Source organism: Rattus rattus, chromosome 1 (genome assembly GCF_011064425.1).
Source record: "Rattus rattus isolate New Zealand chromosome 1, Rrattus_CSIRO_v1, whole genome shotgun sequence".
NCBI lineage: Eukaryota > Metazoa > Chordata > Mammalia > Rodentia > Muridae > Rattus > Rattus rattus.
The window spans coordinates 43168000-43193626 of record NC_046154.1 but is presented as its reverse complement, the minus strand read 5'-3'; the positions used below and the strand labels follow the sequence as shown (position 1 = coordinate 43193626).

The following is a 25627-nucleotide window of genomic DNA, read 5'->3' as shown; positions in this document are numbered from 1 at the left end:
TAGACCTACATAAAGAACCAGCAATACCACTCTTGGGAATATAGCCAAAAGTGCCCCACTATGCCACAGGGGCACAATTCCACTATGTTCATAGCAGCCCTATTTGTAATAGCCAGAAGCTGGAAACAAACTAAATGTCCTACAACAGAGGAATGGATACAGAAATTGTGTAGTACAATTTTACACAATGGAGTACTACTCAACTATTAAGAACAAATACATACATTTTGCAGGCAAATGGATAGAACTAGAAAATATCACCATGAGTGAAGTAACTCAGACCCAAAAGGACATGCACGGTATGTTTTCACCAAAAAAAGAAAAGAAAGTACAGAATACCCAAGATACAGTCCACAGAACTCACAAAGTCAACAGGCTGGAGGGCCCAAGTGAGGATGCCTCAGTGCAACTTGGGAGGGAGAAGAAAGCAACTACAAGGGTGGGGAGAGGGACAGGGGAAGAAAGGGGAGGGGAACAGGAGGAGAGGGGAACATGATCTGGTATTGAGTGGGGGTAAAGGACTGAAGCCCTGAGGGCCAGCAGAAGGAACAGAAATAGGCATGTTGGGAGAAAGGAGGTTGAGAGGACCCTCCGGAATGTACCAGAGATCTGGGAGGTGAGAGACTCTCAGGACTCGAAGGAGGGACCCTAGATGAAATGCCCTACAGTGGGAAAAGGGAACTTGTTGAGCCCACCTCCATCAGAAAGACAGGACATCGTTTTAGGGCTAGGTTTGATATCCCACAGTCAAAACTCTAACCCATAATTCTTCCTGTCTGAAAGAAATGCAGGGATGAAAATGGAGAAGAGCCTGAGGGAAAAAAGGTCCAACAACAGGCACAAAGTGGGATCCAAGGACAGGCCAAGACCTTTCACCATTACTGAGGCTACAGGACACTCACACAAAGGGACCTACCATGACTGCCCTCCAAAACACCCAAAAGCAGCTGAAAGAGTCAGATGCAGATGTGTGCACCCGACCAATGAACAGAAGCTGCTGAGCCCTCTGGTTGACTTAGGGGAAAGTGGGAGGAAGCTGAGGAGGAGGGCACCCTGTAGGAGGACCAGCAGTCTCAATTAACCTGGACCCCTGAGGACTCTCAGACACTGGATCACCAAACAGGCAGCATATGCCAGCTGAGAAGAGGCCCCCAACAAATACACAGCAGAGGACTCCCCAGTCTGGGTTCAGTCAGAGAAAATGCACCTAACCCTCAAGAGACTGGAGGCCTCAGGAAGTTTAGGGATCTGGTGGGTTGGGTGGGGTGGGGATATCCATATATACATACATACATACATACATACATACATACATACATACATACATACATACATACAAACAAAAGAGTGGTAGCCACAGACAGATTTATGTATAGACATGTACATTCGCAAATACATGGGCAGATTTGGGGTGTGTGTGTGTGTGTGTGTGTGTGTGTGTGTGTGTGTGTGTGTGTGTGTGTGTGTGTGAGTGTATGTGCCCATGTGCATCAAAATAGACCCAGATTTAGTCTTCTGCAGTCTGTCTGAAGAACACTGACATGAAGACACAGATTCACTCAGGTATTTGTTTGTTTGTTTGCTTGTTGTCAGATAAAGTATGAACATAAACGTTAAGACAAGATAGAATCTGATCATTTTAGCACTGTTAACCTCTATTGCTCAGCACAGTATTATTTAAATAACCTGTTACAAACCATCCCTCCTGTTTCTCTGGGTTTCCTAGGTAAAGGGTTTTTTTCTATTCTTTGTCATAATAATTTTAAGTTTATTAATTGCACAAATATTTAATCCAGAGCTACTAAGTAAAAGCATATTGAAGTGCACTATAGGAAAGAGGGCTTAAGAGAAGTTCTTTAACTTCCAGTAGCTCAGACTAATGGAAGGAACCTCCAAGTAAATAAATCATTGAATTACAATGAGAAAAATAGATATGTGAATCTCTGACATGGAAGATATGAGAAAGAGGCCATCGCTATAATATTTAATAGACTAAAAAGTACAACATCTGCAAGAAACTTGAAAAGACAGCTGCAGAACTGCCAGGCTCAGAGAGAAATGCAGAATTCTAGAATGTCTCAGGTCTAAGGGAATTCTAATTTCTATTTTTAAAAATTGTGATGTTAGAAAAGCAATTTCCTAACGATGCATTAATCTTTGAAGATTTAAAATAAATCCTGGTCCTCTCCCACTTTACAAACACTCACAGAAATGTTAAAGCCCATGATTAACTAGTGGCCATGACTACTAATTAGGGAGAGACAACATCAGGTTGAGAGTAGAAGGGCATGGAATGGCTCAGCAGAGGGTACCTGCAAAGGGCTGCAGGAAGGGAAGAAAGGAAAAGTTAATGGACTTCTATTTCAATTACTAACAATTGTAAAAATTAAGACACAGATGTATGAGAATTAAAGAATTGAATGTAAATATAAAATTTAAAATTTCTTGTGATATGATACCAAATATTTCGTTGGAACTCAAAAGAAACCTTTGCTTAAAATATTGTCTCTTGTTACAAGCTGAAAAACTATGTCATATGCTTCTGCCTAGGCATAGACAAATAGCACACAACAAAACATTCTACCTCAAATATTTCTACTTTTAATCTACATCAACTGACAATGTTTCTCATCCCAAGGCAAAAGGACATCTCTCTCCTTGGCAGTTTTGCCCTCCAATCTACAGACTCAATTCACTCACTACATCCATTTGTTTTTATTTAGTCAACAAGTATTGTTTTACTTTCCATTAAGTATTAGAAACTAAACTGATTCAGGTTGGTGTCTCATGCCTTTAATCCCAGAACTCCAGAAGCAGAAACAGATGGATTTCTGTGATTAAGGGTAGCACTGTCTGCAGTAAGCTTCAGGCCAGCCAGAACCACACAATGTCTCCAAAAAAAAAAGATACTATAAAGTCTTGTTAAAGCAGAGACAACACTGCTTTATATGATGCTTTAATGATATTTCATTCTAAAAAAACTGATATATTATAATCAAATAATAAATATATGAAAGGCCAATAGGATTGGTTCATTCCTGCGATGAACAGTGATTTCTGATAATAGGGAAGTTGCACATATGACCTCACAAGGTTGTGACATCATGGCAGATAAAGCCAGACAAAATCCTGGCATGGAAGAGAAAGATGGTCATGAACTCCCAGAGAGATTATGTCAATAACTTAAACTTTATCAGTTCCTGTAGCTCTTTGTGTCTACTTATATTTAGCATCCAACTGTGAAAAGCAAAGACTGTATCAAATACATATTTTCTTCTTCCTACCCTGGGGATAATCTTAAGATATATAATAACATAGAAATATATAGATAAAAATGAAGTCATTAAACAATGCTACTCAGGTATCAAAAACAGGGGATAATGCAAGTGAGTTTTGTGTGAAAATAGCAAAAAGTAGGTTTTCCTAAACAACAACATCGAACTTCTACCAAACCATGCTTACACTTCAACCTGATTAAATTTAAGAATGCATCAAAGTATGTTGTCATGAGAGAGATCACAAGAGCAACAACCAAGTGATTGACAGAACACTGAAAGCAGAGGATGCACACACAGATCATTATAACTTATACTTTTAGATATGAAATGGGTCAAACAATACAATAATACAGGGTATCTCAACTCGTTCATCTAAAAAGATAAATCTATTAACATCTATCTAGATCTTACCCAGTGAAAAGTAAAGAATTGATTTGGATAGAGAGCAAATGAAAATCAGAATTACCAGTCCATAATCCTTACTTAAGGACCAATGCAGGCTTGTTACAAAGGTGCAAATTCTAAGATACAAAGCTGGATGACTAAGAGGACTTTGGCTCAGTGAAGGAAATACCAGAAAGAAGTCCATTTCTACAAACCAAACTACAAGTAAAAACTACATCTTGTAAAGTCAGTCTACAAGGAAGTTCTCTTGGACACCAAATGACAGTGCTGGTCATCAGCAGCTTTGCCATTGCTCACAAACAATTACTTAGTCAGGAATAATACAGGAAGGAAACAGCGTGGGATGAAGTCAAGGCCTACTGGCTCTAACTAAAACAAACTCAGACTAAGGAGTGAGAAGCTACCCCACCAAAGTCATAGACAAATTCAGTGAAAAGAGCCATCATATACTTGCAAGCCCTACAACTGTGTAAGAAGTGACTTTTGCTTCTCCAATTCACAGCTTGTTCACAGGTAATTTGTTCAAACCACATACCAAAAAAAGTAAGCCATTCTCCTTGGCCACAGAGTGAGCCAATCAAACTCTCTTTTAAAATGTTTTTTGTTAATTGTTTTATTTATTTACACTCCAAATGTTGCCCCCTCCAAGAGTTCTTCACCTTAATCTCCCTTCCCTTTGCTTCTGAGAACATGCTTTCCTCCTATCCCCTTCATGAAGCCGCCCATAATCACCTCATCCCTCCCTGCATCCCCCTTCCCTGGGGCATAAACCCTACAGGATTATTAGGCACATCCTCTCCCACTGAGGCCAGACAAGTCAATCTTCTGCAACATATGTGCCAGGGGCTGCACACTAACTCATTCTGTGGGAGCTTCCAGGGGTCTGAGCTAGTTGATATTATTAGTCTTCCTATGGGGTTGCAATCCCCCTCAGCTCCATCAATCCTTTCCCAAACTTTTCCATAGGGGTCCCCAACCTCAGTCCAGTGGTTGGAGGGAGTGTCTGCATCTGTCTCAGGCACCTCCTGGAAGAGTCTCTTAAAAGACAGCCATGCTAGTCTCCTGACTACAAGCACAACATGGCATCAGTAATAGCGTCAGGGTTTGGTGCTTGCCCATGAGATAAATCCCAAGTTGGGCAGTCACTGCATGGTCTTTCCCTCTATCTCTGCTCCATTTTTGGCCCAGCATTTCTTTTAGATAGGAACTATTCTGGGTCAAAATTTTTGAAGGTAGTTTTGTGACCCATCCCTCTATCTATTAGAACTATAAAATAAAACTTATTTTTTTATATTATGTTAAGCAAGTCGAAGTCAGTCCCAAGGCAAATGAATATCATAACAAGCTTGAAATAGAAACTAAAGGCCTTAGAAAGACTGTCAGAAAGTAAGGGGGTGTACTACTGAATACCCAACAAGAGAGTAATCTAGAACATAAGGTCTAAGAATATAGAAAAGGGAAATGAGGATACCTAACAAGTTTCAGTACATACAAACACCTATGCTTCAAAATAGGCGAATGCCAGCAGCAAATCACTGAACTGAAAACGGGACCCCCGTTGAAGGAATCAGAGAAAGGACTGGAAGAACTTGAAGGGGCTCGAGACCCCATATGAACAACAATACCAACCAACCAGAGCTTCCAGGGACTAAGACACTACCCAAACACTATACATGGACTGACCCTGGGCTCCAACCTCATAGGTAGCAATGAGTAGCCTAGTAAGAACACCAGTGGAAGGGGAAGCCCTTGGTCCTGCCAAGATTGAACCCCCAGTGAACGTGATTGTTGGGAGGAGGGCGTAATGGGGGGAGGATTGGGAGGGGGACATCCATATAGAATGGGAGGGGAGGGGTTGGGGGGATGTTGGCCTGGAAACCGGGAAAGGGAATAACAATTGAAATGTAAATAAGAAATACCCAAGTTAATAAAGATGGAGAAAAAAAAAATATAGGTCTTTCCAATCAACATGAGCAAAACTCATATTAACTTGGAAACAACATGCACAGGGTTTGCATAGTTCTTTACAGGTCTTTGGTATATGTTATGGCTTCCAGTTTAGTGTTTTGTTTTGTTTTGTTTTTTGTTTTTGTTTTTTTATCGTGTCAAGCCAGGAGAGGAAGAGGAGAGAGAGGAGGGAGGGAGGAAGAGCAGAGAGGTGGCGGAAGAAGAGAGAGAGAGGCAGTTTAGTGTTTTTTATGGGACTCCTGAGTGTGTAAAGAAGTGGTCTCTGGTTCTTGTGCCTTCTCTTAGCCTATTTTCCTTCTGTTGGTTCATCTTATCCAACTTCGATGTGATAGATTTTTGTTTAATCTTATTATATTTGATTTTGTTATATTTTTCTCTGATATGAATGCTTTCGTTAATTTATTTGTTGTATTTTTCTTGATGAATGAAAACCTAGCAAGTAGGTAAAAGTTAAAAACTGAACTGTCATTTAGCATAACTCTTATGCTAAGAGACAATAATCAGTTTTCTCCAAAGTAGGGACAATGGATATATCAACCACCCCAAGGCAGGCCTCATGGTCAGGAGTAGTTGACCAAAATATAATGGTCTCCTACAGTTTTGCGGTTTTCCCTAGTTTGGGTGTGGGTTGTTGCTGCATTTGAGTTTTGTTTTTTGAGGTAAAACAAAGTTGGGTAGGTAGGAGGGACAGAGGATTTGGAAGGACTTGAGGAAGGGCAGACTATGATCAAATATAATTAAATTCAAATTTTTTAAATAATAAATATTTTTGTTAGTAATAAAGAATTCTGATAATTTCTCTGGAATGTCTTGTTCTCTAGAATTTCGAAGGACTTCCAAAACATATAATTCTCATCTGCAATGCAGTTATTTATAGTACTGTGTTAAATATTCAGATCCAATTATAATTATTCTATTTCTAGATGATATTAAGATAGATTTAAATATGATCTAATATTCTTGGAACTACAAATCTCGGAAAAAAGAAACTACAAAGAAAAATATGCATCCCTCCATGAGAATCTGGCACCCAAATTTTATAAAATTGCTCCCATATTTTAGCCTATTTAGGTATATGAAAGGTTAATATCTAATTCCATTTACAATGCTGATCCAGCAAGAAAGAAATTAATTTGGCATTAGAGAAGTAACATCAATTTCCCGTGTAACTGAAGTAATGCATTTACTGGAAAGAGATTAATATCAATTCCATAAATCATTTATATGCTTTTTCCAGAGTTTGAGACATCTGAGTAATGTCATATATATGGGAGCTTATATCATTTTGTGCATATTCCATTCATTAATCTATGCCTGGAGCTGTAGAGGAGTCATGATAAAATATAAATTTTTGAAAAGGATCAATCTTTCTGATTTTAATTTTTTGTGACTTAGGTATGGTAATCCTAATGTCAACAGAATTGCAATAGCAATGATCCACACTGTCAACCAGTATTTTCAGGAAAGAAATTAAGCATTTAGCCAATTAGCTTCCTGGTGGTAACAGCTATTCAATGTCCACATGATAAGACAATGTGTAAATGTCAATGTAAAGACTCCATTAAGCATAAAATGTTGCCAAAGGAGAATTGTCTATGCTGCCCTTTCATTACACTGTTGAATTCCATTATCATATCACCTGAGTTATATGTCCGTTCACGAGAAGCAGAACAACATGGACGAGGCTGTGGACAGAGACTGAAGTGTATCAAGGACTTATTAAAAAGAATTGACATGTGCAATTTTAGATGTTGATATCCCAAGTCTACAGTTAATAACCAAAGACACAAGAAATTCTATGGCATAGATTCAGTATTTAGGCTCTCAAATGATTGAATCAGTGATATATTTTAGTAATATACTGATTCAAATGTTTGTTTTATCTTGAAATATAATCCTCATATCCATACTAATGTCTTATCAAATATCTGGGCATTCAATGTCAACCTTAAGTTCACACATAAAATTAACCATTGTAGTATCTTAATGACAACATAATGGCCTGCAACATCATTTCCAAATTTCTTCATGTTTGTTTGTACAGAGCTTCTTTGTGTACTTTTAGCTGTCCTGGAAGTCTCAATAGACAAGTCTGGCCTGCCTCTCTCAGAGCAAGCTTGCTTGCTTGCTTGCTTACTTGCTTTTATTTTCTTCCTTCCTTCTTTCCTTCCTTCCTTCCTTCCTTCTTTTCTTCCTTTCTTCCTTTCTTTATTTACTTATATCCAAACACTGTCCTCAGTCCCCCCCCCACTGCGTCCTGTCTCTGCCCCACACCCCTTCTTCTCCTCTGAGAGGGTGGGGCCTCCCTAGGTATTCCTGTACCCTGGCACATCTAGTCTCTGCAGGGTTAGACACTTCCTCTCCCACTGAGGCCAAACAAATCAGCCCTGTTGGGGAAAGGATTCCACAATCAGGCAACAACTTTAAGGACAGTTCCTGCTCCAGTTGTCGGGACCAGGAAATACTACTTATTTTGAAAATTTGGTAATTTTTAGCGTCAACTGAAATCTTCTATTTTAAGCCATCCATGGCTAACAATATTGAGGAAGTAAAATGTATAAAGATATAGGGAAAAGAGTCAAGCCTTTATGTCAGGAAATCTAAGGTTAAACATTGATTCTAATATTTACTAACAAGAACTCAAGTATTAACACTAAGATTCCTTACTCAAAATGTAGTACAACAGGTACCTATTTCATGAAATTATTAGGAGAACTTAAGATGCATTTTTCTTACATAGTAACTGGCATATAATATATGTTCGTTATTGTTATCCTGAGTTCACTTTCAAGACATAAGAATTTCAATTTCTGTACTTTAAAATAGACCTATAGATAAAATATCTTGCCCATTGCAATATGAGTTGAAATTATTTATAACTGGCTTACTGTCATACTGATTTGCTTCTTTCTTGCCACAAAAGTCACAACAATGAAAGTTCTATGATTTGAAACTCCTAATAACAATTTACACCCTTCCTATCTTACACTTTTTATATGTAATAGTAGTATTACTGACCACTAGGAATGGAGCTTGTTACTTCTTTTTAGTAGTGAAATCGCACATCCAGGGAACTTTAAACTAATGTTTCCATCCAGATAGGTCTTCTGACCTTCATATTATCAACAGGGAGAAAGACACAACACTGACAGGGATAATAGCCCTTCCTTCAATAAGTTGCCTTGGTCTTGGTGTTTTATCACAGAAATTGAAAAGAAACCAATAAAAGGAATAAAGTGGAAAGAAAAAGAGTGAACAGTAAAAGGCCAAGGCATTTTAATGTTATAGCTGCCATTTACAGAACATCTATCATGGTTTGAATATCTCAAATGTTTTTGCACATATTTTGGACATCAAACATATTTTATTATTCCCATATTTTAATTTATTATTTATTGTATTACCATACAAAACAATGTTAATTTTATTATTTCACTATTTTGTTTCATTTATTAGTCTTTAATCTTTTGATTAATAAATATAATTATTTTGATTAACCTACTTATATACGTCATTGTGAAAATTTCATATATTTCATATCAATATACTATGTTCCTATCCCTTCATGCTTCCCTATTCAATGATCCTACAAACACTTCTTTGGCCCCGTCTACAGGTAGTACTTCCTTCTGTTTTCCTAACACATATATTTAAATACTTTGTCTATAAACAGAGTTTCCCAACTACCTTTTGTAGTCTCGTTTCTTCTTTCATTTTCCCCAAATAGTAGGTAGGTAGCTAGGTAGGTAGGTAGGTAGGTAGATAGATAGATAGATAGACAGACAGATGATAGAGTTTATATATATATATTTTTAATTATTCATTTTTCAATTATTTAATTTTACTTAATTTTAATTTAATTTAATTACTTATTTTTTCAATTCATACATATGAATTTATATATGTATATATATAAATTCTAGATCCTATATATGAGAGAAAACATGTGACATTTATCTTTCTAAATCTGCCTGATTTCTCTTAACATGATGGCTTCCCTATTTTATACATATTCATTTAATTGTCATAATTCCATTATTCCTTGCACCTAAATTAAATTCCATTGTATTTAGGGAGCACATTTTCTTTATTCAGTCATCTGTTAATGGCCCACTAAAATGGTACCATATTTTTATTGTTGTGAATAATATAGCAATAAATATGAATGCATGAGTAGTCTGCTGGCTCTAGAATCCTTCAGAGACAAAAATGGCATATCTAGGTTACATAATAGTTCCATTTTTAGTTTTGTTGAGACATATCTCTAATGACTTACACAGTAGCAGTAACACTGTACATTACAAAGGGAAGTGTATAAGAACTCCTGCTTTCTACATTGTCACCAACACTTGTTTCTCATTTACATTATTCTTTGTTTTATTTAATATTTGTATTTACTAGTATATGATAGTTACATTTAATAGATTCATTGTAAATTTTATACATGAATATAATCAATTATCAGATTTAGCCCTATTACTTTCACTTGTCTCTCTTGCTCTCTTTGATGATTCCCTTCTTTCTCATAACTAGTCCACCATCTGTGTGTGTATATATGTGTGTGAGTGTGTGTGTGCACATGCATGTATACACCCAATGACTTTTTTAGGATTGCTTATGTGAACATATGCGAGGAGTTATTTATAGAATAATGCACAAGTTATAAGAGACTACATCAATGAAGAAAAAACACCCCAGCAACTATAACCACCAATAGATTTTTTTTCTTTTTCATCTTTATTAACTTGAGTATTTCTTATTTACATTTCGATTGTTATTCCCTTTCTCAGTTTCCAGGCAAACATCCCCCTAACCGCTCCCCCTCCCCTTCCAAATGGGTGTTCCCCTCCCCATCCTTCCCCCATTACCACCCTCCTCCCAACAATCACTTTCACTGGGGGTTCAGTCTTAGCAGGACCCAGGTCTTCCACTTCCACTGGTGCTCTTACTAAGATATTCATTGCTACCTATGAGGTCAGAGTCCAGGGTAAGTCCATGTATAGTCTTTAGGTAGTGGCTTAGTCCCTGGAAGCTCTGGTTGCTTGGCATTGTTGTACATATGGGGTCTCAAGCCCCTTCAAGTTCTTTCAGTTCTTTCTCTAATTCCTTCAACGGGGATCCCGTTCTCAGTTCAGTGGTTTGTTTTGTTTTGTTTTGTTTTGTTTTTATCTTTATTAACTTGAGTATTTCTAATTTACATTTTGATTGTTATTCCCTTTCCCGGTTTCCTGGCCAACATCCCCCTAACCCCACCCCTTCCCCTTCTATATGGGTGTTCCCCTCCCCATCCTCCCCCCATTACCGCCCTCCTCCCAACAATCACGTTCACTGGGGGTTCAGTCTTGGCAGGACCAAGGGCTTCCCCTTCCACTGGTGCACCAATAGTTTTTTTATTATAGCCATTTCGACTTGACTGAAATATGATGGGCTATCAATATAATTTTAATTTATATTTCCCTGATGGCTAAAGATGTTGAACATTTTCAAATATTTATTAGCCATTTGTATTTCTTCCTTTGGGATCTCTATTTAATCCATTAGCCCATTTACTGAGTTAGTTTTGGTCTGGAAGAATTTAATTTTTTGAAGCTTTTTATGATTCCAGATATTAATCTCCTGTTAGATTTGTGATTAATAAATACTTTCTCCCATTCTGTATGCATTTCTTCATTCTACTGATAATTTGCTTTACTGTGTAAGTTACTGGTTTTATGTAAACTTACTTGTCAGTTGCTGGGATTCCCTGTGATATCAGAGTCATTTTCAAAATGTCTGTTCCTATGTCAATATCTTGATGTTCTTTGCTTGCCTTCAGCCAGCAGTTTCAGAGACTCTAATATTACACTTGGGTACCTATTCTGCTTTGAACTGATTCTTCTGCAGAGTGAAAGAAATATGCGTAGTTTCATTTTTTACATACTTACATGTAGTTTTCCCTAGCATCATTTGTTGAAGATGCTAACTTCTTTCCAACATATGTTTTGGCACCTTTGCCAAGAATTAGTTACTATAGCAAAATGGAATTTTTATGTATTATCTATTCTATTCTACATACTATCGTCTACACATATGTTTCCCTACCATTGTGATCATGTTTGTACTGCAACTTTGTAGTAAAATTAGAGGTCAGGTGTTGTGAAAACTAACATCACTATTTTTGCTTAGAATTGGTTTGCTATTTCAGGGTCTTTCAAGATCCCATATTCATTCTAGGACTGTTTTTTTATAATTCTATCACAAACATTGGAATTTTCATTGGTATTCTGCTGAATCTACTGATTGCTTTTGGGAATATAGCCATTTTGAAAACTTTAATTCTGCCAACCATGGTAAAAGACATCTTTCAATATTCAAGAGACCTCAATATTTTCTTCAATATTTAAAACTTTCATTATACATGTCTTTCACTCCCTTACTTAAGTTTATTTCAAGATGTTTTAAGCTATTGTGAGTGGAATTTTTTCTTAATTTCTTACTTAGCCAAGGTCATTATTGCTGTATACAACAGTATATTGAGTTTTATACCTTGATATTTTGCTGAAAGTGTTAATCAAGTAGAGTTTTCTGGTAGAGACTATAGGGTTTTTAAGTACAAAATTATATCATATGCAAACAGGGTAACTCTGCCCCCCCCGTTCCTATTTGTATGTCTTTTAGTTCTTCCTCTTGCTGCTCTAGCTAAGATTTCAAGCACTATTGTGAGTAAGAGTGGAAAACTTCCTGACTTTGGAGGAAACAGTTTCCAAACATGGGTTTGTTTTACGTAACTTTTATTATATTGTGTTCCTTCTGTTCATAATTTCTTTCATTAGAACTTTTATCATGAAGGAATGTTGAACTTTTCCAAATGCATTTTCTGCATCTATATGTATGATTTTCTTTATATATACTATAGAATGCTGTACTGCATTTATTGACCTGCATATATTGAACCATCTTTGCATTCCTTGCATCACAGTCCTGGTGCATGATTTCTTATTATGTTCATGAATTTGTCTTGAATGAATTTTACTGAGAACTTTTTAAACCATGTGTCATCAGAAATTGGTCTTAATTTCTTTGTTATACACTACTCTAGTTTGAATATCAGAGTGTTGGCTTCATAAAACAAGAAGGGTACTGTTCCTTCGCTTTATAGAATAGTTGAGAAGTATTCGTGTGTTATGTTAGCTTTTTTTAACTTCATAGAACTTAGTAGTAAATCTGTCCAGCCCTGAGCTATTCTGTGTTGAAAGATTCTTACTGCCACTTCAATCATGTTACTTTCTATGGAGATATTGAAATTTTTATACACTCTTAATTTAAATTTTATAGGACATATGTTTCTGTGATTTATACTATTCTGGATTTGCTAGAATATAAGTTTTTAAAGTTCTCTGATTTTCCTCTGGAACTCCCTTTGGTATCTCATATAACATTCCTCTCTTAACCTCTAGCTTGGTTGCACTGTCTATGGAGTTAGTTATCAATCTCATTTAAAATAACCAACTCTTTACATAGTTTTTTCTATGTATTGTTCATTTAGTCTCAATTCTGTCATTTAATACCATGATATATAATAGTTCTTATCATCTACAGTTTTAGGGTTTAACTTGTTCTTGTATCTTTGAAAACTTGTTTTACATAAATAAATTACTGACTTTATAGTTCTTTGTAAATTAAGCACTCACAGCCATAAGCTTAACTTTTTTCCTCTGGTGAGTATGCATTCATATTCATTTGACTGTAAGATTTTTTTAAGTCCTTCCTGATTTCTTCAGTGACCCTCTAGTCATTCAAATGGATATTGTTTAATCTCTACATATTTGTGTTCATGGTATAGTTTCACTTAGTGTTAAACTCTGTTTTTATTCTATATTATATGATATTATAGAAGATATTATTTCACTTAGTTTGTACCTGTTGAGACCACCTAGAATATGTTCTGTTTTAGAAAATGTTCTAGGGCTGAATTAAAGCATCTGTCTGTCCCACGGAATACTCTATAGATATCTGTTAAATCCATTTGATCTACAGTGTAGTTTTAACACTGAACTTTCTTCATTAACTTAGTTTGAATTATAAACCTAAAAATGAAAGTGAGGTATTCTACCTGTTTTTGATTAATTATCTGATCTTTTATGTCTATTAGCTTTTTAATGACATTTAGAAAGACAGAAGACCAAAGCATTTATTTTACATCCTCTTGAGGAAATGTTCTAGGGCTGATTTAAAAGTATTTACTTGTGGGGTTGGGGATTTAGCTCAGTGGTAGAGCGCTTGCCTAGCAAGCACAAGGCCCTGGGTTCGGTCCCCAGCTCTGAAAAAAAAAAGTATCTACTTGTTCTACAGAATAGTCTATAGTTATCCGCTAAGTCCATTTGATCTACAGTGTAGTTTAAGACAGAACTTTCTCTATTAATTTTGTTTGTAAATTAATGTAGATATGCAGTAGATATAAAATAGATAGTAAACTATATTTACAATTTCAACATAAAATGGCTTTCACATGCTCATGTATCTAGCATCTTTTCTCTATTTGCTGGTAATATTCAGGGATATTATAGAAAACTTAGGACATGGGGCCCACTAGGAGAAAGCAGGCAAATTTTAAAGGTTATCCTTGAGCTGCAGTCCCTTCTTAGCTCTCTGCCCATGCCTGCCTAGAAGTAAAAAGCCTCTTCCTCCACAGGCTTCCACTGCCATCTTGTTTTCTCTCACAAAAGTCCCAAAGACAAAGACCCAAGAAACTTCTGGCATAGCCCTCTGTAACCACAGGCTAAATAACTCTTTCTTCCTTGATGGTTTTATATCAGGAATTAGGTCACAGTTATGACCTACAATGACAAAAATAACTGACAGATGTAAAACATGTGTTGCAAAACAGAAATATAGCAGAAAGGGTATTAGGGAATAATCAGAGAATAATTAGGGAAGAGCTGGAGTTTTATATAGGACATACACAAGGCACCTCAGAGAGATATCACTTGAGCAAAAATCTGAAGAAAATAAATGGAAAAAATGCTTCCTAAGAGAATGTCTTAGTAGTCAACACCAGTTCTCATCTTTTCTTTCTTGTAGTGTTCCCTGGATTCCCTATCCCCATCTTATATCTTTTAAAAAAACTATTTAAATCCCTCTCTAAGCTTCTTCAAGCTTCACAACTAACCACTTATAACTAGTAAGCTTTGATAACTCTACACTGTAAGTTAGATATTTTTAAATCCATTTTAGAGATATCCTGAAGTTCTGTGTTCAAATACACGTCTAAGCTACAGCACTAAGCCTGATGTGCCCAGAATTTTCCACTCTACAGCACTTCATCTCGCTCTAATGCTGCCACTCTCACTTTTGTGGCAGACAAAAATGCATAGAGAGAGATTTACAGTTATTCAAAGAGCACAGGCTCCTATGAAAGAAAATATTTTAAAGTAAACAATAATTTCCCAAAATAAAATACAAAACTAGAGAGTAAAGTAAAATTGCATAGGTATATTTTCAAAGCCTAACAGTGCCTAATGACTTCAGCCTATGCTGTAGACCATAAAATCAGCAGGGAATCAAATATTCTGTTACAAATGTTATAACACTTTTACATAATTATGGTTATTTTTAAACTCTCAGACCTCTTTCCAATCCAAAGGAAAAAAATCTGAGCAGCCTTTTAGTCTGCACATGCAAGCTTTATTTTGAAATGTTAAATGCTGATCAAATACACAATTCACTTACCATCCTGCCATAAAATAACTAAGTGTGACCTTGCTCAATAAACTGCTAGGCTGGCAAAACTTAGGAGATGCTGATGTTAACTATGACCATTAAAACAGAGCTTCTCTTAAGGCTCAGCAAATTGTGTCAACTATTAGGGCTCAGAGTCATGAGAAGCAGCAGGTACTGAGTGACTTGAAAACCCATGCTCGCCATTTACAAGAAGCTCAAAAAATTACTGATAAAAGTTTCCTCCATTCAACATTCAAGATTGAGTCAAAAACAAAGATAAGGCCATGGAGTTCAATAATGGAAAATCTGTTACAAAGTTGTTTGCTGAGATCATCAAAGGGCTAAACTTGGAGTTATTGGGGGCAGAACAGATGAGAGGAGGGCAACAGAGAAGACACAATTCAAAGCAGAAGTTTAGGCAAAGCAAGCAGGCTAAGAAAACAACATTGACAGCAGCCAAAGGGTTTCTCTAGCAAACTCATAAAAATACATATTGCCATTGATGAAGATGGATTAGTAAACATACTATTTGAAAATGGCCATCTTACCAAAAGCAACGTAAAAGTTTAATGCATTCCCCATCAAAATTCTAACATAATTCTTCGCAGAAATAAAAAAGAACAATCTTCAATTTCACATGAAAACATGTACAAACAAAAGGCCAACAGATAAAAATATACCTGAATAATAATAATAGGAGTATTAGAAGTATCACAAACCCAGATTTTATGTTGTATTACAAAGCTCTAGTAGTAAAAGCAACATATATTGGCATAAAAATACACAAATTAATGGATAAAATAGAATTAAGGTCACCAACATAATTCCACACACATACGGGCACCAAAAAAGACAAAAATATACACTGGGAAAAAAAGACAGAATCTTCAACATCTGATGTTGGCCAATTGGATAGCTGCATGTAGAAGAATGAAAGGAGAGCCATGTTTTTAACCTATTAGAATTTCAATCTTAAATGTACCAAGGGCCTGAACATAAGCCTGGATCCCACAGATACGATAGAAGAGAAAGTAGGATGAAGGCTTACGCTCGTCGCACAGGACTGGACTTTCTGAACAACACTGACATTAACACAATAAGTAGCTTCATAAAGCTAAAAAGCTCTGAACTGTAAAGGACCATCCTTCAGGCAAAGCATCAGCCTAAAAATGGGGAAACATATTTATCAATTTTGTGTCTGATAGAGTTAATATCTAGAATATATAAAGAACTAAATAAAAAACGCTAAACACCAAAAAAAAAAAAAATAACTCAATTAAAATATAGTACAGAATTAACGAGAGTTCTCAAAGGATGAGGGACGAACAAATGGCTGGGAAATATTCTTTAAATGTTCAACATCTTTAGGCATATGGACATAACAATTCCTAGTATTTGGGATATCATCTTATCCATTCAGATGCCCAAGATCAACGAAACATGCTGGTGAAGATGCACGGAAAGGAGAAGACCTATTCATTGGTAATGTGAGTGAGAACTGGTACAACTACTATAAAGCCTGGTGTGGAGACTTCACAAAAAGCTGAGCACTGAGCTACTGCAATACCCAGCTCCATCCTTCTTGGACACATACCCTAAAGTACTATGTATCCTACCACAGAGATATTTGCAAATTACATGGACTTTTCTGCTTCATTCATAAGAGTTGGAAATTTAAAACAGCCCAGATGTCCACTGACTGATAAACAGAAAGTAAAAATATAGTACAGTTGCACAATGAAATATTATTCAGCACTTATGATAATGAAATTGTGAAATATTCAGATAAATGGAACTATAAGCAATCATCCTAAGTTAGGTATTACAAAACTAAAACAACCCCAAATATTTTCTGTTTTCTTTTATATGTGGACGTAAGCTCTAAGCTCTCCATATCTGTGAGGAGAAATAGATATAGCATTAGAAACAAAGACAAAACTAGAATAAGAGGTTAAATGTGGTCAGGGATGGGAGCACAGGGTAAAGGGGGAGTGTGGGGAAGAAACACTAAAGGCATTCATTTTTAAAAACCAAATAGAAACGGTTTACTGTAGAAGCTTCCAGATAGATAGATAGATAGATAGATAGATAGATAGATAGATAGATAGATAGATAGATAGATAGATAATTTAAGTGAAGTCATAATGGGAAACACAATGCCCCAGCTAGAATGCCACAAAATATTACTTCTAGTGTCAATAATGATTACATCTGTTGAGGTGTTTGACAAATAGCATCCCTCCAACCAAACATCAGGAGCCATTGTTAAGGATATTGGCTGCTAGCCACAACTAGATATCACTGAAAGACGGAGAAATTAAGCTGGTGCCCAACTAGATGCTTAACCCCCTACAAACTACTATGTGTGCTTCTGGAACACACACTACATGCTAGCAGAGGAGAAATGTAACCATCAATGTCACCCAGTTACAGTTCCTGTGACCTACAGCGGAGATCTTCCTGCAGGATATACTAGCACAATAATGGCATAAATGTTACCAAAGTAACCAAATACATTGTGAAACTAGATTTAAGGCCCTCTCTGTGAGATACAATCACTCTACCTGCCACTGCGAATGTAGCAAAAACTGTGAATAGATGTCCTAAGGGAAACCCTACTATTATTACCTGGCTAAAGAACACAGTGATAAAATGACACCTAATGAAATATCACTATTCTCATAGATTAGTTTGCCACTTATCCCTCATCAGAGAATCTTATCTCAGAACATGGTAATTAACACAGAGAAACACAACTGAACAATATGTAGAGAGTGACTTTGGAGCACTCAGTCTTAAATGAGATACCTTTCTAAGCCCCTCCCTTCAAAGCTCAAGGATCTATATGGGGGAGGGGAGGCAAGCAGAAAAATTTTAAAAGCCAGAGGTGGCGGATGACTGAAAAGAAAAACAGCAGAGCCGATACACATAGGAACTCACAGATGCTGGAACTCACCTTTAAGAAGAGGTGTTGGGCACAATGTCCTACCTCTAACCAAGAAACTATTGTCATTTTTTACCTACTAGGAAAGAAAAAACAGATGTCCTCCAATGGAGTCACACTACGTATATCAAATAAACTCCAGGGCAGGGTCTATCCTACTTAGTAGTTGGCCGAGGATCTCTGTGGATATTGCTGTAGTTTGGGGTTGTTTAATTTGGGTTTGTGTGTTTTTTCCTTTTTTATTTTATTATTTTTTGTGTGTGCTTTGTTTTCTTTTGTCCAGGGGCGGGGTGTCTTTCTGATATTTTCTAAAAGTAACTTTTATTCTCTTGTAGTAATTGTAGTCTTAAAGGTTTACTGCCTCCGTCTGCTAACCTCCACCTAGTTCTAGAAGCTTCTAGCTTTCATGCAATCTAATCTAGGCCTAGAATGGTTTCAGCCTCTGAGACTCACTGCTGAATAAGCTTAAGCTTTCTAGTTCTTTCTGAACTCTGGTTGGCTAATTCAACTACAGCTGCTCAAACTACTGATTCAATCAGATCTCTCTCTCTCTCTCTCTCTCTCTCTCTCTCTCTCTCTCTCTCTCTCCTCTCTCTCTCTCCCTCCCTCCCTCCCTCCCTCTGTCTCTTTCCCTATCTCTCCCTCTCCCCCCTCCCTCTCCCCTTCCCCTCCCCTTCTCCTCCCTTCCCCTCCCCTTCCCCTCTCCCTCCACCCTTCCCCTCTCTCTCTCCCCTGAATTGCTCTGCTTGGCCTCCTACTAACTCTGGCAGTCTGTTCTAATCGTCTGGCTCCTGTTCATTCTCTAGCTCATTCTGTCTTCACCTGCGTCTCTGCAGAACTGTCCCAGTAAAGCTGCCTCCTCCTTTCTCTGCACTGCTCCCTTAGCTTTCATTTTTTCATATTCTGTCAAATCTTTCCTGATTCATTACTTTGTGTGCCACTCAACTAGACATCATTTTCAAACATGGGCACTTTCTTCTAGAAACTAAATTTACCTTTTTTGTTTGTGATTAAAGGTGTGTACTGAGCCACACCACAACCAAAAACATTTTTCAATAAATAACACAGTATGAGCAAACATCTTGCAACAATCTTTTGCTTGTTTTGATTTTCACTTTTTTTTTTTTTGCTTTGTTTTGTTTGGGGGAGAGAGAGAGAGAGAGAGAGAGAGAGAGAGAGAGAGAGAGAGAGAAATTAAATGGATAGGTCAGGTGGAGAGGATCTGACAAGACATGAAGAAGGGAAAGGCAACATATAACAAAGACACGTGCTCCACTATGTTCATAGCAGCCTTATTTATAATAGTCAGAAGCTGGAAAGAACCCAGATGCCCTTCAGCAGAAGAATGGATACAGAGAATGTGGTACATCTATACAATGGAATACTACTCAGCTATCAAAAACAATGACATTATTAAATTCATAGGCAAATGGTTGGAACTGGAAAATATCATCCTGAGTGAGGTAACCCAATCACAGAAAAACACACATGGTATGCACTCATTGATAAGTGGCTATTAGCCCAAATGCTTGAATTACCCTAGATGCACAGAACACATGAAACTCAAGAAGGATGACCAAAATGCGAATGCTTCATTCCTTCATTAAAAGGAGAACAAGAATACCCTTGGGAGGGAATAGGGAGGCAAAGTTTAGAACAGAGGCAGAAGGAATGCCCATTCAGAGCCTGCCCCACATGTGGTCCATACATATACAGCCACCAAACAAGATGGATGAAACAAAATGGTGCAGGCTGACAGGAAATGGATGTAGATCTCTCCTGAGAGACACAGCCAGAATACGGCAAATACATAGGTGAATGCAAGCAGCAAACCACTGAACTGAGAACAGGACCCCCCCATTGAAGGAATCAGAGAAAGAACTGGAAGAGCTTGAAGGGGCTTGAGACCCCATATGAACAACAATGCCAACCAACCAGAGCTTCTAGGGACTAAGCCACTACACAAAGACTATACATGGACTGACCCTGGACTCCAACTGCATATGTAGCACTGAATAGCCTAGTAAGGGCACCAGTGGAAGGGGAAGCCCTTGGTTCTGCCAAGACTGAACCCCCAGTGAACGTGATTGTTGGGGGAAGGATGGTAATGGGGGGAGGATGGGGAGGGGAACAACCACATAGAAGGGGAGGGGTAGGTGTTAGAGGGATGTTGGCCTAGAAACCGGGAAAGGGAATAACAATTGAAATGTAAATAAGAAATACCCAATTTAATAAAGATGGAGGAACAAAAAGAGGGGAAAGGTATTGTCAAAATAGGTTATATAAAAATTTTTTTAAAAAAGAAATATCCAGCCTTCTTCCTTCTCCTTGAATTCCAGTCTTTGTGAAAGCCTCTCATGGACTGAACCTAGTCAGAAGGGAGCTGACCTGGGAGCCGGGAAATGTAATTTTTAGGCTTTGGTCCCATCTAAGTGTATAGAATTGAACTAATTTCAAGCAGGCAAATGATAAGCATGAGATATTCCCATACCCTCAGATTTCAAATCAACAGGCTGTTGTAAGCACCTATATGTCATCTGGATTGGCTAAAGTTAAAAAAAGCTGTGGTGAGTCATGGACTGTACACACTATACCTTTTGTCCAAACATCTTTACTTGCAAAGGTTCATTACAACGAGTCAGCGGTCTGGTTTGAGGCTTCTGGCTTCTGCTACATGGTCAATACTGGATCCTCACAGGGTCTCCTCTCAGTTACCCTATTTTTGCCCCACATCCTACAGATCCAGAAGCTTTGAACTGCAGGCCTGGCCCCTGCACACACCCAGCAGTTAGTAGATGGGAGAGATGTTGGGATGGACCCTGGATCTGGCCCTTGTGGTAGCTGAGTTGGTCAGCCTGCCAGCACTTTTACACCTCTGCCACCAGGGGAGCTGTCCCACTTTGCCCAGGCAAGGGGTGGGGCCAGCCCTTCACATTATGACACACTGCAGCTTTCATGACAAGAATTTTTGTTTGTTTTGTATTCCTTTTTCTTCTCCTTTTTTGTTTCATTTTGGGAGGGGTAGGCTGCAAGAATGGGGTGGATATGAAGGAACAGGGAAATGAGTGGGATTGAAGTGCATGGTGTGAAATTCACAAAGAATCAATAACAAGTTTTTTAAAGTTAATTAAAAATTAAAACTAAAGTTCATTATCAAAGTGTGACTATTTTGTGGAACAGGAAGAACAAAAGTAAAGGCAACAGCATAGTTTTACTAATTAATGTAATTCTTTAAAACCTTATTTGAAAGTGAAAGGAAGCAATAGAAGATAGTAGAAAGCCAATTATAATAAAAATTATCATCTTTCTAGTTATGGGCTTGAAGAGTTGTAATTAGATTTTAAAATATATATACTTAATTCTTCATGTATTACCTAAGTCCTTATTAGAAAGAGGTGGGCTACAAACAAATTCAACCAATCAGATTTTTTTTTCAAATAATGTGATCCCTTACTTGCTGTTATCTTAGTACTACTGCATAGAAAGGTGGGTTTGTGTGAAAGTCCCCTGTAAAGCAGTCTCAGATTATCCAAAGAGAGCATTTGAACATATGTATAAGCAGTGTTTCATTAAATACTATTCCTATAAATCTGCCCCCACCCCAGTTTTTTTAGGTTCTGGAACGATAGACTAGAAACTGCAGCAGGTCTCCTTAGTCATTGCTTACAACCTTCCTACCAACAGGAAAAACTACTTCCACAGAATCGTCCGAGGCCGTCAGTTTGGCCAGAAGGGTGTGGCTATTAACATGGTGACAGAAGAAGACAAGAGGGCTCTTCAAGCACTGAGACCTTCTACAACACCTCCATTGAAGAGATGCCCTTCAACTTTGCTGACCTCATTTGAAGGGCCCATCCTGCTACCTGGCCCTAGCCAGGATTCAGCCCTGAGGGAGGTGAGGAACATGGAGAGGGGAGGGAATAGAGCCAAGGGATGAACATCTTGTTTTTGTTTTGTTTGGTTGGTTGTTTGTTTTAGTTCTCTCATGTTCCCTCCCTCCCCCTCCCCCCTCCTCCCAAACAAATGTTATGTTTTGAGGCAAATAAAAGGAATCGTGAACTTTTTAGACACTCTTTTCTTTGGGGTAGGCTCTGCTCCAGGTGCTGTCTCCTCCCTCCCAAACACTAATGCATTTCCCTAACCTAATCACCTCATTCCTAAAGGCTTTCCTACCCCAGCCAAATCTCCAGTGAAGGGGCTAAAACATGGCTGGCCTCATTTGCTGGACCAAATCTAAGGGGAGAACCCCTGAATGAGGTTGTCCAGAGACTTGTCCCCAGGTGAGGGGAGCCAGGGAAAGAAAATGGTAGCCATTTTTACTTTATTTTGTATAGTATTTATTGACTCAGGAAACAAACACAAAATTCTGAATAAATTAATTAGAAACTACAAAAGAAAAGAAAAGGCCACAGTCACAACTACAATACTCTTAGAACTCCAAAAATCCTAGAGGAATTCCCATGCTTAGCTGAGGAACTATTGGCATTTGGTTGCTGCTAGAAAGAAAATCAATTTTGTTCAATGGAATATATAAAGTGTTCAGTGTATAAACTACATTCTAGGCTGAGCCCCATGTCCAGATATAGTCAGACAACACAAACTGAAACTGAGAGAAAAGACCGAAAACATGCACTCATACATACAGATATATATACATACATATATATATACATATATATACATATATATACATACATATATATACATATATATATGGAGAGAGAGAGAGAGAGAGAGAGAGAGAGAGAGAGAGAGAGAATTAAGGTGGGTAGATAAGGTGGTGGACAGATCCTAGAGAAGTTGCGGGGAATATAAGAAAATATTTAGTATGAAAATATCAAATAATAAATTAAAATATTTAAGTTTAAAGAGCCAACCTTTGTAAATAAGATACTCTCAATTCTGCGACAAGGATTAAAATGAATAGTACTTTATTTTGGGGGGGGGTAGGCTGCACTATAAAAGCTAGCCAGTAGGGATTAGGTTTCCAGGTCTACACTATCTTAAATTCTCCATGTTTTAGGTTTCCAGTAGGATGTGTCTCATCATCATGATGATGTCTCATCATCATGAGGGCCTCACCATCAAGCTTTGGAGGGTAACCAAAACCAATGGTAATATTCTATAATGTTTGGGAGTCTCTGAGTCTCCACTGACTAACAACTCCAAAAGAGATAACCAATTCCTTGAGTTTTTATTTAATGGCACTTGGTGTCTATGAGGGGCATTTCCCCCTTCCCCATTACAAGGTAACTTTATTTAAATTCTTTTTTATATAAATATGAATAGAATACAAATATATAAAGATGGATAAAAATAGAGAGTAAAGGCTTCTAGAGTTGTAGGGTTGCACACAGCTTTCCCAGGTCGTCTGTTAGATATCCTTCCCTGCCTTACCACTTCTCCATCCCACTTAACCCTTCTGGCTCCATCACTCCTCCTCCTTCTCTACACTACCTGCATTCCACCAGCTCTCTCTTGAACACCTACTTGATGGCCCTCCTGAGTTTCCTTATTTCCATTAATATTTCAACTTAAACACACATTTAAACAAAACTATTCTTGTGACATTTGTCTTTCTGGGTCTAGGTTTTCCTCACCCATAATGATTATTCAGTCCCATTCATTTACTTGCAGATTTTATATTTTCATTATCCTGAACAGCTGAATAACACTCTATCGCCTGAATGTACTGTTTTCACTATACATTCATCAGTTTATGGACATACATTTCCTACCTATTGTGCAATGAGCATGGATGGATCCAAGAGCTGTACAGCTGGACCATATAGTAGATCCATTTGTAGCTTTTTGATTTCCACAATGGCTATGCCAGTTGTAATCCTACCAACGGTGATTGAGTGTTTTCGTTTTTCCAGATCCATACCAACATATGTTTGTCATTTCTTTATATTAGACAGTGTGACTGAGATAAGGTGAAATCTCAAAGTAGAATGAAACTGTGCTAGGCTCCTGTCTGTGAGCACATCATAGCATCAGTAATAGTGTCGGGCCTTAGTGCCTCCCCTTGATCTGGATCTCAATTTGGGCCTGTCACTGGACCTCTGTTGTTCCCTCAGGTTCATCTCCATTTTTGTCCCAGCAGTTCTTCCAGACAGGAACAATTATGGGTCAGAGCTTTGACTGTGGGATGGCAATTCTATCCCTCCACTTGATACCCTGCCTTTCTACTGGACAAGTTTTGTCTCCTCACTGTTGGGCATTTCATCTAGGATCCCTCCCTTTGAGTCCTGAGAGTCTCTCATCTCCCAGGTCTCTGGTACAATCTGTAGGGTCCCCCCACCTCCTACCTTCCAAGGTTGCTTGTTTACATTCTTTCTACTGATCCTCAGGGTTTCAGTCCTGTACCCCTTACCCAATATCTGATCATGTTCTCCTTTTCCTCTCCCTGTCACCTCTCCCACCCAGGTCCCCCCCCCTCTCTCTCTGCCTCCCATGATTGCTTTCTTCTCCCTCCCAAGTGGGACTGAGGCATCCTCACTTGGGCCCTTCGGCTTGTTAACCTTCTTGAGTTCTGTAGATTATATCCTGGGTTTGGCTAATTTCCACTTGTTAGTGAGAACATACCATGTATGTCTTTTTGGGTCTGAGTTACCTCATTCAGGATATTTTCTAGTTCCTCAAATTAGCCTGCAAAACTCAGGATGTCATAATTCTTAATAGCTAAATAGTATTCCATTGTGTAAATGAACCACATTTTCTGTACCCATCCTCCTGTTGGGGACATCTGGGTTGTTTCCAACTTCTGGCTATCACAAATGAGACCACTAGGAACATAATGGAACACATGCTCCTGTGGCATGGTGGAGCATCTTTTGGGTATATGCCCAAGAGTGGTATAGCTGGGTCTTCAGGTAGATCTATTTCACTTTTCTACATTGATTTCCAGAGTGGTTGTACCAGTTTGCAGATGCTCAACAAGCAGCTGAAAGAGTCATATGTAAATATTTAACAATCAATCAATGAACAGAATCCAGGGACTCTGTGGTTGAATTAGGGAAAGACTGGAAGAAGCTGAGGTAGAGGGTGACTCCATAGGAAGACCAGCAGTCTCAACTAACCTGAACCCTTGAGAGCTCTCAGATACTGAGCCACCAACCGGGCAGCAAACACCAGTGGATATGAGACCCCCAACACATATACAACAGAGGACTGCCTGGTCTGGCCACCATGAGAGAAGATGCACCTAACCCTCAAAACTAGAGAAAGGATTGAAAGAAGAACTGAAGGTACCCGGAACACCATAAGAACAACAATGCCAACCAACCAGAGCTCCCAGGGACTAAACACTACCCATGGCTCCAGCTGCATA

The 25627-nt window shown here is 38.0% G+C and overlaps 1 protein-coding gene across 1 annotated transcript in view; it reads right to left on the bottom strand.

Moving 5' to 3' along the window:
• Agbl4 (ATP/GTP binding protein like 4) overlaps positions 1 to 25627 on the bottom strand; it is a 1249712-nt gene that overhangs the window by 1140222 nt on the left and 83863 nt on the right. The window lies entirely within an intron of this gene.